We start from the raw sequence: 11,561 nt of genomic DNA, 5'->3' as shown, positions 1-11,561 counted from the left end.
GGGCAGGAGCGAGGATTTTTTTTAGATGATTCCGAAGCTGAGCATTCATCACAGATACGTGCGCACCAGTGTCAATCAAAGCCGTAACAGGTACAGCATCTACGTTCACGTTAATGAGGCTCCCATGTGTGGGCAAAGTCAAAAGAGGATTTTTGCGTCGGGTCGGTTTCGCAGCATCACATCCAGGTGCTGTACCCGTTAGTTTTCTGGAAGGGTGCACCGGGAGGAGCTAGGGGACGGTGATCGGCAAGATGGGGGCGATCGGGAAAAGCGGCGACGTGGCGAAGGAGAGTGGTTAGAGCGCGTAGGACTAGAAGTGTTGCCAGAATTTGCTGGCTGCGTTTGCGAGCCCAACCGAGGAGCAGCATGAGGGCCGTAGGATGGGTGGTAGGACCAGGGGATCGAATTCCACGAAAACCGGCAGTGACGTGAAATATGGCCGATCGGCTACAAACGAAGCATAAGGGCCTGTCTTCTGGTGTACGCCATTCGGCCGGGTTGCTGTACCGCGTTGGGGCATTCAGGCTGCGGGTGCATATGACAGCGCTGGACGGAGTATAGTCAGGCCGATTGACTGAGCAGACGTTGGTCAAGCCAACATTGGCCAATTCTTGGCGCACGTCGTACTGTATCAATGAGACGGTCGCCTGGCAATAGTCGGGGCAATTGGTGAGGGTCGTGGCAGGAGATGTGGCGTCTATTTCACGACGGATCACATGGTAGGTGTCATCAAAGCGATTGGGTGTGGGCGGACTGTGGAGGTCTTCGCAGGTGGACGTCGCAGCCGCGGAGGGAAGGCTGGGAAATGCCTGGGCAATGCGGAGATTCTTGGCTTCTTCAAACAGGCGGATTTCGGTAATGATGGCTTGGACAGTGGAAGAATTCTTGAAGGCAAGGAGATGGAAGGCATCATCTGCTATGGCCTTAAAGACACATGCAATCTTATCAGGTTCGGACATCTTCGGATCCACTTTGCGGCACAGACCGAGCACGTCCTGGATGTACGTGCGATATGATTCAGTGCACGTCTGGACACGTGAGGTGAGGTCTTTTAGGGCGGCGCGCTGACGTCCAACAGGCTTGCCAAACAAATCTGTGAGTTTCTGTTTACAAATCTCCCAGCTGGTAAGTTCCTCCTCGTGGGTCTGAAACCAGACGCGTGCCGTGCCCACGAGGTAAAATATCAGATTCGCGAGCATGATGGTTTGCTCCCAGTGGTTGCTGGCGCTGACCCGCTCACATAATTGAAGCCAGTCTTCAACATCAGTGTCGTCAGTGCCAGAAAGGGTTCCTCGGTCGCGGGGTTGTGCTAGAATGATGGTGGGAGTGGGTGCCGACGGGCCCGAAGCATCCTCGTCTTGAGCTGGCCTTATAGATGAAGCCAAGGAGCGCCCGCTGCGTAAATCCCTCTTGTTAATGATCCCGCAACCTCCACCAAAAATGTTACGGGGTTAAAAACAGTCAGACGTGTATTTACAGACTATTTACAACAAATATAGCAGCTGACAAGATGTTAGACAGCGCGCGAAGGCCAGAATATTGTCTTCCTACGACGATGATTAAAACATCTTCTTCGTCAGCATGTCCCAATATCTTCGGTTCCTCGATGTCGCAAGGCGATCACACTTCGCATCTGCCACCTCGTAGCTCTATCGTTTTCTCAAAGTGTTGCATAGTTGAGCTCATCTCAATTTCCTTTTTCTAAGTATCGCCTATACCGATACCCTCCAGTTCCCAAAATGAACGTAGTAGCTCGTCATCAAGCTCTACGTGCTTCTTCAACACGCCTACCATGGTTCGGGAGTTACCTGCTTTTCACGACGAGTGTTAGGTGCTCCCTTGAAACGTCAATACAAACTTGGAGTTCTTAGCAATGAGTGTAGTCTAGTTACCAGGTCTGGAGAGCTCACCATTCATCCTCGCCCACATCGGGTGCGAGCCAGTCAGCACGCATATTCCGCTTTCTCTCTCAAGGAAAGGGGGATCAGTTCATTGAGGATATCGTATCCGGTTTTTTTGAAAAAGTGGCGAACGACAAAGTCATTATGCTGATATGTCTTGGCAAATGTAGGGCATCTCGACGGCTCTCAATGCAACTTGCACGTAGGAAAGCTAACCTAGAAAGTGGAGTTCGACGAGGCAAAGTAATTTCCGTATGCAACTACTGACATAGGCGAAAAAGTTTATCTAAACAGTAGCAAAGTGGAGAGAACTCTACTTCAAACGCCTCGAAAGCGCTCCTATTACAAACGCGCGTTCACTCCCTCCGCCGAACACTCCTCTGGTATAGCCCCACGAATAATCGGTCGTTGCCCATGCTCGGTAAGCCTGATAGAGCACGCATGTCTAAGTGTCACCCCTTTCCTTGGTCTTAGTTTTAGCTGCGCTTGTATTCGTACTGCTGCCTTTCACATCTCCAGGGGCCTTTTGCTTTAACTTATCTGGGTCACAAATACTGAAAGCATGACGACCTCTGCAGCTGGAGCACGCACTTCTCCGTCGGCAATCCATTGCGCGGTTAGCTTTACTAGTGCATCGAAAGCACCGCATGTTGTTGGAGAAGAACCTTCTTGTCTGACTGCGGTTAGTCTGCACAGCAGGACTCCTTCAAATGCTGCATTGACTTCTAGAAAGTGAAACCCGTTTCCGGAGGGATTTTCGAAGCTTGCTTCTGAAGCTCAGATGGTGCTCGGATCACAATGTGAAAGCGACGACTCTTAATGTCTCGTGGATGAGCAGCCTCGTCGTATCCTTCTTAAGCTCCGAATTCACTTTTTTTAGGCTCTCGAGTTCAATAGACACGAAATGGAGTCGACGCTCTAATTCTGTGGCATGTTTAAGGATGTCATTGGTCGAACTTTCAGCTCGGGTAGAGCAAGAACTGTGTTACTCTACGATGATGTAATGCGGTAATGCACTGAGCAGAACGTAGTATAGCATCGAAGAGAAGACGACTAGTTAAGGCCAAACGCCTCCAGTGCTCGTGTGGTAACGAGCACCTGGTGTTGCAACTTTGGATGCTCCCTACTAGAAAATCCTATTTGTTTTCAAACGGGTTTCATCAAATAGGGTTATGGAACGGGACCCCGTTTGATCCTGTTCAGTCCTGACCTGTTTAAATCCCGTTTGTTCCTGTTTAAACCTGACCCGTTTAAATCCTGTTTAAACCTGACCCGTTTAAATCCTGTTTAATCCTGACCCGTTTAAATCCTCTTTAATCCTGACCCGTTTAATCCCGTCCTATCTAACCCAGACCTGTTTGCCCCTGTTCAGACCTATTTTTTGCTACATTCATACCAGGTCCTTTCAGAATGGATTGATGTTGCTTAATATAATTTACTCTTTACACATATTTTGTGCACTTGTGTATTTGCGATCAGCATTGAAGAGAAGTAGATCTGCATTAGGTTCGCAACAAGAAGCCACTTTCATATGTAGGTTTGCCTGGTACATTGCTTGATACGAAGATGAACACAATTTTCGGCATAAATCACTACCAACACTGATGTGATACATTATGAACAAGTTTTGTATGACCCACGAGTACGTTCTCTATGTATGACCTACAAGAAAATGCACCCTGAAGAAGATTGTACCTCCTTTTCATATTTATACTATACAAGTATGCAAATGTAATTCTTGCTAGTTTAGTATATGTTCGATTACTTGTACTCGTCTTAATGCAGTGCTTCTTGCTGTAATGGTTTGTACACAAATCCACAGTAAAGTGTAATTTTGGGGTGAAAAATGTCAGGCAAAGTGTTGGCATGTACTTGTAAGTGAAAAAGACAAGTATACTTTACGTAGGTATTTCTGTACACCCACTTGAGCTTTCATTAAGCCTGAAGTCCTCCGGCCTAAATAAAAGCATGTCAGAAATGTCTCAAGCACTGTTTATTGGACCTTCTAACGGTATTTCGATGCATCCAGTCTGCCGAGAGAAGACCGCTGGAGTGGGTTGCTTGGGTGCGAGCGAGCAGGGCACCTGAAAAAGTAAAGCCAATAATTTATCTTGACTCATGCAACAGGTTAGCACATAGGCAAATTTGCCTATGTTCTCACAAATAAGAAAGGTTCAGCATTCCGGTCATAGAAGATAACGAATACATCTTATTGAAAAATATGCGGTTTCATGCACTGCATATGATTCAAGGGAACATGGATTACTGTGGGAGAATAAGCTGTCATAATTAGCAGGAGATTGAAGCAAGCCTTATAGGAAAAAGATGGACACATCGTTTGATTAACAATAATTACTAGTATTGAAGCAACAGAATACAAACATGAAATACCTTTAAAAAGAACACCGACAGGTTGAGATAATAAATTATTCAGAAACTAAACCCGTCTGCCAGCAAAATACCGTAGTGTACTGGCTTTGACATTGCGCTGCTCAGGCAGAGGGCATGGGATTGAATCCCAGCCACAATGGCTGCATTTAGATGGCAGAGAAATGCCAAAACCCCTATGTAAGGTCTATTGGGTACACGTTAAAGGAGACTAGGGATCCCGCCAACTTGAAGTTATAAAAACCGGGGTAAATTTCGAGATAAGTAAACTCACAAAAGTAGAAGGCCCTGGCCATGCGAAGACCATATAAAGCCTTTTAAGGTAGGTGCCAGCAGCCGCTAAATATCTTGCAAAAGCGAAATATAGCAGAAGCGGTATTTTTCCGTAGATCACTTTTGCAAGGTATTTTACAATTTGACACCCGACATGTTGGGCATCTACGGGCAACAGCAATTCTGGCACAGATCATAGCAAACACTGTTGCACCTAGGTATACATAGACACATAGGTATAGGTACAGTCGCCGACTGATTTTCCGGACATGATTACTCGGTCTGCTTCACGGCACCGCCATTCTCCCCATGGACCATAATATATAACAACTTCCGAAAATTAGGACGCCTTGCAACCTCTCGTCTGATTTTTCGGACACTCCTTGAGCCAACTTGATCGAGAGCACCATGCACCGACTCTCACCGTGGCATGGTTCTACTTGCTGAACGCCATTTTTGTTTTGAACGAAGCCTCCTTGGTGCCCCACGAAGTGGCGCTACTACAAATCCCTGCTCATCATCATCGTTTCTGCCTGGTTTGTAGCTACAGCAGTTCCGGTCTCAGCTTAGTATGCGATGCCAAGACAATCCAGCAGCTGATTTGTTTGTTTCTTCGTGCACGACGCTGCAAGTAGGCCAGGTTTTTTGTTTGTGCAACTGATGTCGGCGTGACGATGTTTGACGAAGCAAGATGGGCCAATTCATTTCACTAATATTTAGAATAGCTACCTGTAAGCACCACCTACCTTTCAACAACATTTGCAAAGCAAAAAACCTCATCCTGAAAATCTGCACACGAAGACATCGGTAGCATCATCAGCGTGGGGCCTCAAGATAATTCGGCAAGCCAAGAAATTACTGACAGCATGAGTGCAATCATGCCAACAGGAAATCTGTGGCTGAATAATGCACCTTCTACCACTTGGCAGACAGTGCATTTTCGCAAGGCCCTAACTACGGCAGATCATTGTTAAGGAGTTCCTGAATGCACAACTCTATGCCATTTTCCCGCTGACTCTAGGGAAGCACCTCTGCACAGTTGCAAGAAAAAAAGCTAGATGCCCCAAGAGAAATGAGCCCACTCAAGCCATGGAAGTTATGTTTACCTTGTCTTCCTACAACTACTCTAAACCTAGGACTGCTGTTTTGCACAAGGGAACAAACGTCAACATTGGTGCCTCGCCCAACACAAGTGGTCTGCGCCGTAGAAGGTGCCATCAGTCAGCCCACAGATGAGGCCCACACCAGTGCTGTCAGTGTGCTGTACAAATTGCAGAAGCACAGCCTACAAGCTTGTCTGCCTTAGTGTGATCGCAATAATGAACGAAAACCAACGAAGCAAGTTTGTTTCGTGCTGAGAACAGTTGCCTCATGCTGGATTTTCCTACAATTCTTTCTAAGCACAGATAATGCTTCGTTTGTTGTGTAGGCATGTAAATAATGAAAAGGCCTGCATCACTATCTCTGAAAAAAATAATGTAAGAAAGCACGTACAGTACACAGGTGCAGTGTCTATCACATACTATTTCGTGCAGTAGAGGCTACATCGGATAAACCGGCAAATGTATAAATGACTGGCAGCGTGACCAAGCAAACTTGATGTGTGGGTCAGTTAGCAGTGGTAGTGCACTACTCTCGGTGCACATGCACCTATGTTTAAAAGCTGCTTGATCGTGACAAAATAAAAAGACAAAAGCGCTGGAGAGATATCTGAAACTTTTCTTATATGTATGACGAGGAACCTAGCACTAGCTCCCCATGCAGAGAATTACTAGACAGTGAGACTGCTTCTTATCATTGTAAAACAAATGTCACACTCACCATGTGATGCATCCTTTTCGTTTCTGTGCGAACAATATGTATTCAGATCTATTCTCCCCCTTTCACCTTTTGCACAATATTACTGTGCGAGCTATAATACTGAACTGTTAGTAGCACTCTGTCCTGTTGCCTCCTTTCTTTCCTTGTGAATTGTGTGCTAAATACGGCTTTTTTTGGTGAAAGAGTGCTAGTTTAACGCATAAACTAGCGCCGTGGCACTTTGCAATAAAGGACTGTTATAATTCTCTAAAAATATGTCCATGCAGAACAGTGTCAAAAGAACACCTTAAAGAAAGAACATGAGTGTATCTATCATAAAGACCAATCCTTGTCTTTTTCCTTAACATAATTTTCAATACCGATATTGAAGTACAAGCTCACCATATTATATCACCTTGTCAATGAAGCAAGGCACAATGGCGCCCAACTGTCACGGGACCAACTTGGATGTGGAGATCAGCGCAGATCAGCAACATAGCATGGTCTGCTTACACTTCTTCTCCAGGTCCAGCCACACCTATAGCAGCTATAAAACAAGTGAGCTTAGAATAACAAGCGAAACAATATAAAAAGTGGCAGTGAACAAAGCAACTTTCGGTAGGCATAAATAGGATCGCATTGCTGACATTATGCACATAAGTAACTTCATTTTGAGCAACAAAGCATCCAATTTAAGAAACATTATATGTATGAGCTATCTATGTGAGAAAGATTAATCGAACGCCCTCTATTTGCTACACCCCTCCCCTTATGCATGGATGTCTCCCTGACTGAGTGAGCTGGGCTGATCCCAGGTATACTGTAAGTAAAGGGTGTCACTTGGTGGGCCAATCTCGATACCATTGCATGACTTGTACAATAATTTTAATGTGTATTGTAATGCTGGCCATCCTGCAGGCACTGCAACATTATAGCACCCATAAGGCTAATGGTATTACCTGATAAGGTTAACTAATAAGTGTCCCCAGAAGCATAACTCGGCATGTATACTCGGAGGCCATTATTATAAGAGAAGCAATAGCAGAGGCGAAGCTCTATCCTGTGCCATATGCAAAATGGCCGAGCACGCCCAGCTTTTGGTTACATTCTCACTTGTGACCACTGCAACAGGCTGACTGACATGCGTAACCAGCAGTTTGTAGGACCATATTTTCATAACCTGCATTTTTTTTTATATCTGAAGAGATCAGCCTCAAGCTCCATGCTGCGCTGCACTCGAGAAGCATTATAAACTGGCAACATTTAAATGCTATGCTGCATGGTTTGTTGCATGCTTTAGGAATTTACTTACTTATTGTACACATAGCTCATAGTCTCCAGTTGGAGTATTGCATGAGGTGGCAAGAAAACAAATTCTGAACTAACAAGGAGAACATTCAACAAAACAAGTCAGACCAAAGAAAAAAAATAACATACTCTCATAATGGGACTATGTATCTGGCAGCTAGCTTATAAAAAAGACAATTAGGAATGTTTTACTACTGGTAGCGCTATAGGGGATGGAATGTAGAATTCCAAGCATCATACACTTTTAAGCCACCTTTCGTGGTTTTTTGTTTTGAAGTCCTATTCTCTGTACTATTATAGAAATGAATAGCCCCTCCAAAATAAAACAAAGAAAACATGTAATGCACAGTAATGTAACACAATAATGTAATGCACAACAGTGAATACGTAGAAAAATGTAATTAAGAACATGGAGTCTATGTGGGCACAGATGTTAAATGTCTACATGAAAGCATAATAATAAAGGTGGGCAGAGCATTTATGCTATTGTCGGGCAACCTGCTGCAAGACATACAGGTAAAAGGATATGCATGCCTCACAACACAGTCCCTAAAAATATATGTCACAATACAGTGAGTAGGTATATCATGCTTATCTACAATAGCTCCTAATTATATTTATTTCAGAGGGGGCTACCTATGAACCTTGATCAAACTGAAGGTGGGCCAAATTCTAAATATACGATTCAAGTAGACAGAAAAGGGACGTTATGAATATGACATCTACAGCAAAAGTGTTGTACATTATTGTTGTACATTATGTCATACCTGCCAACCTGTGAACATAATATTTTGTAAAAATGCTGCAGACACTAAATTCTTTGTTGGGGACATAACACACATTATTTTAAAGCTTGCTCTCAGCACCCCCATTGTTGCATACACACACACATTATTAATAAAGGGAAAATCGCACATCCACCCACTCGTAGCAATTGCTACAAAAGAAACCCGTACGGATTCCTCGAAAGGAAAGCCTCATAGTTGAAAAAAAGAAACCGTCCAGGTCCGGGACTCAAACCCGGGACCTACGTCTTTCCGGGACAGCCGCTTTACAATCTAAGATAACCAGGCGGCTAGCAGATGGCCGGGCGAATTCGAATTTGTCGACAACATGAAGCAAAGGCAAGGGTGTGACGTAATAGTTCTGCGGAAACGCGCAAGGTGTAGAGAGGTAATTAATAAAGGGGAAAAAAATATTACGTCAAACCCTTGCCTTTGCTTCGTGTTGTCAACTAATTCGACTTCGCCCTGCCATGTGCTAGCCACCTGGTTATCTCAGATGGTACAGTGGCTGCCTCGGAAAGGTGGTAGTCCCGGGTTCGAGTCCCGGACCAGGACGAATTTTTCTTCAACTGTGCAGCTTTCCTTTTGAGGAACACATACGGGTTTCCTTTGTAGCAAATGCTACGATGTCTGATTTTCACTTTAATAAAAACTTCTCTCCACCTCGTGTGTTTGCGCAGAACTATTACGTCACACACACATTATCAACCATTATTTACCTTGTCGTGCAGCACAAAAAGCAGCAGTGAACTTGAAACCAGTAACTGACAACTTTGTTTTTTCTTTAGATTACAGAGCTTTTACAGCGTGTATGCTGCTGCCGCTTTACGCTGCTTCATGAATTTATCTGACCAAACTTCCCTAAAGCAAGTGCCCCTCTGATGTTCTCGTTAGAGATATTGCATCGCTAATAATATACCATTACAAGTACCATTACAATTAATTTTTACGTGCATTTTAACAATGTCATGCCTTTAATCTCTCAACAGCTTTAAAATATCTTAACCAACACAACTTCATTGTCTTTCTAAAGTGACATCCATAAAATTGTAAAATGAGCCCACATTTGTAAACCCACGGAAAATTCAGGAGAGTTTCCAAACATGGATGATACCAACAAAATCTGCAGCTCGTGTACGTGGCAGCAACTGCTTTGCACACACCTTGTCACAGCATGCACATCAGGTACTTTGCCGTGCTGTTGAGGCTGCAGAAGTGCCGCAGGTGCATATCTGGAGGTGCCTCTGGTTAACAAAATCTTGCCATCCCTAAACAATAATAAATGCTTAATTTATTGTAATCTCTGCTGAAACTGCAAACTTGTGAAATAAAAAGATCACGTCATATTTTGAAAAAAGTCTCATACAACCAGTTACATGAAGCTGCAACTGGTTGTGCAAATATCTGACCGTAACATCACAGGCGGTTAAATAACACGTAAATCGAACTGTAGCAAACATGAATCTACTATGCAAAGGTTCACACAAACGTACAGCTGTATAACGTGAAATGTGAATTGTACTATCAAAAAATTCCTTAGGACATGAAAAGCGTTCCAAAACCTAATTTGTTTATGCGGCGCAACAAAGCACTGCTCCCAAAGGACGATGCGCTCAAAATTTCAACAGACCACCTCTTTTTCTGGAGAGACAATACAGAAAAGAGAAAGATTTTTCGATTAAAAAGAAACATTGCTTTTGTAATTTCGGCTTCTCTGCAAGATCGGAACCCTTTACAAGTACACGAAAACACACAGGACACTAATACACGTCATCTGACGACACTATAAACAGTCGAATTTCCATACAAGCTGAAAATCTGGCCATGCGTCGACGAAGAAATCGGGTGCTATCTCGCGCAGCTGTTAGCTGTGAAGACGACACATCGACGTACTACTTCTGGAAATGCCTATACCATTTCTCAATGAAAAATTATGTACACAAGCAGTAACTTTCTTTGCTTGAATTTTTGTGCCCATTTAGATCAAAGAACCACCCGCGCTAGCGTGCTTCATAGGTGAAAGTAAATAAACCACAGATAGAGCTGTTGGTAACATGAATACGTTTTAGGGCAATTTCCATGGAACTTTTTGCTAAATGTGCACTGCGACATGAAGAACAACCATTTGAAAAGCACATTTATAATTCTTGCTGCTTTACTCATTCGGATTCGGTTGTTGTACGGATCTTGCGATACGTACAAGAACGCACACTTCACGAACCATAGACGGGAAGAATGCGCGCAAGCGCCGGACTTACCTTTCTAGGCGTACTCGGAAAACGCTCCTTTTAGCGTCACAGGTGCCGCGGCATCGACTGCACCAACGGTCCTTCCGGCGCACACACTGTTGAATTGCGGATCAACTACAGGACGTAAGAGCACAATTTTCACCAAATTCTTCCGTACAGTGTGACACGATGCGAGAGTGCCAGAGGAGGAGATCCTTTTCGTGAGCCCGGAACAAAGAAAGTGGCGAAGGCTCATACCTTCGACATCGGAGCACCACACGAAGGATACTGCGGGCTACATTACGCAGTCCCAGGGGTTTTGTGATTCTCAATGAATACAAAATGCACCACAATTACTCTCGGCACAGCGTACATACGACTAAACAGCTGCATCGGACGGCGTCAATGCAGCGCGCACTCACATGTAGCTAAGGCAGAAGACGGCAAAATAATACCACCTGTAACTTTACCGGCGCTACCTGTGCTGCCATCTGTAGGCCGCCACCGAAAGCGACCGTGCTTTCGGTGATCTCATGGATGGTGACGGCGTTGTATTTCGATGTTATGCGAGTCGTACAGCGTCTTGTACGACGTGTTTCAGCAACGTTGCTTTTAATGAAGAGGACGGCAATGTGCGCATACGCCTTATAGACGTCTCACCCACTTGAATAACACAACAGGAAATTTTCAGTCTGTCGTATTTTGGGACGTTGTGACTGTCGTTCTGGTCTCTGTTGTGTGACGTCTTGTAGTCGAAAATTCTGTAGCTTCTGATCAATATATTTGAAAAATTCAGAAATTCAGAAATTCAGAAATAGACAACGGTGACCGGGGACACTGCAGGTTGTTACTGCTAATTTCGACAGTTGTCTCTTGCT

General features: G+C 44.3%; 1 long non-coding RNA gene across 1 annotated transcript; it reads right to left on the bottom strand.

Moving 5' to 3' along the window:
- Positions 1-3,877: 3,877 nt before the first annotated feature.
- On the bottom strand, positions 3,878-11,066 carry LOC135896880 (uncharacterized). The gene is made up of 4 exons (XR_010562840.2): positions 10,714-11,066; positions 9,619-9,723; positions 6,765-6,909; positions 3,878-3,985 (listed from the first exon to the last, which is right to left on the bottom strand). It is a non-coding gene; the product is annotated as an uncharacterized lncRNA (long non-coding RNA).
- Positions 11,067-11,561: the final 495 nt, after the last annotated feature.

This window comes from Dermacentor albipictus, chromosome 7 (assembly GCF_038994185.2).
Source record: "Dermacentor albipictus isolate Rhodes 1998 colony chromosome 7, USDA_Dalb.pri_finalv2, whole genome shotgun sequence".
Classification (NCBI taxonomy): domain Eukaryota; kingdom Metazoa; phylum Arthropoda; class Arachnida; order Ixodida; family Ixodidae; genus Dermacentor; species Dermacentor albipictus.
The sequence above is the reverse complement of the archived record's forward strand: the minus strand, read 5'-3'. Positions and strand labels throughout refer to the sequence as shown.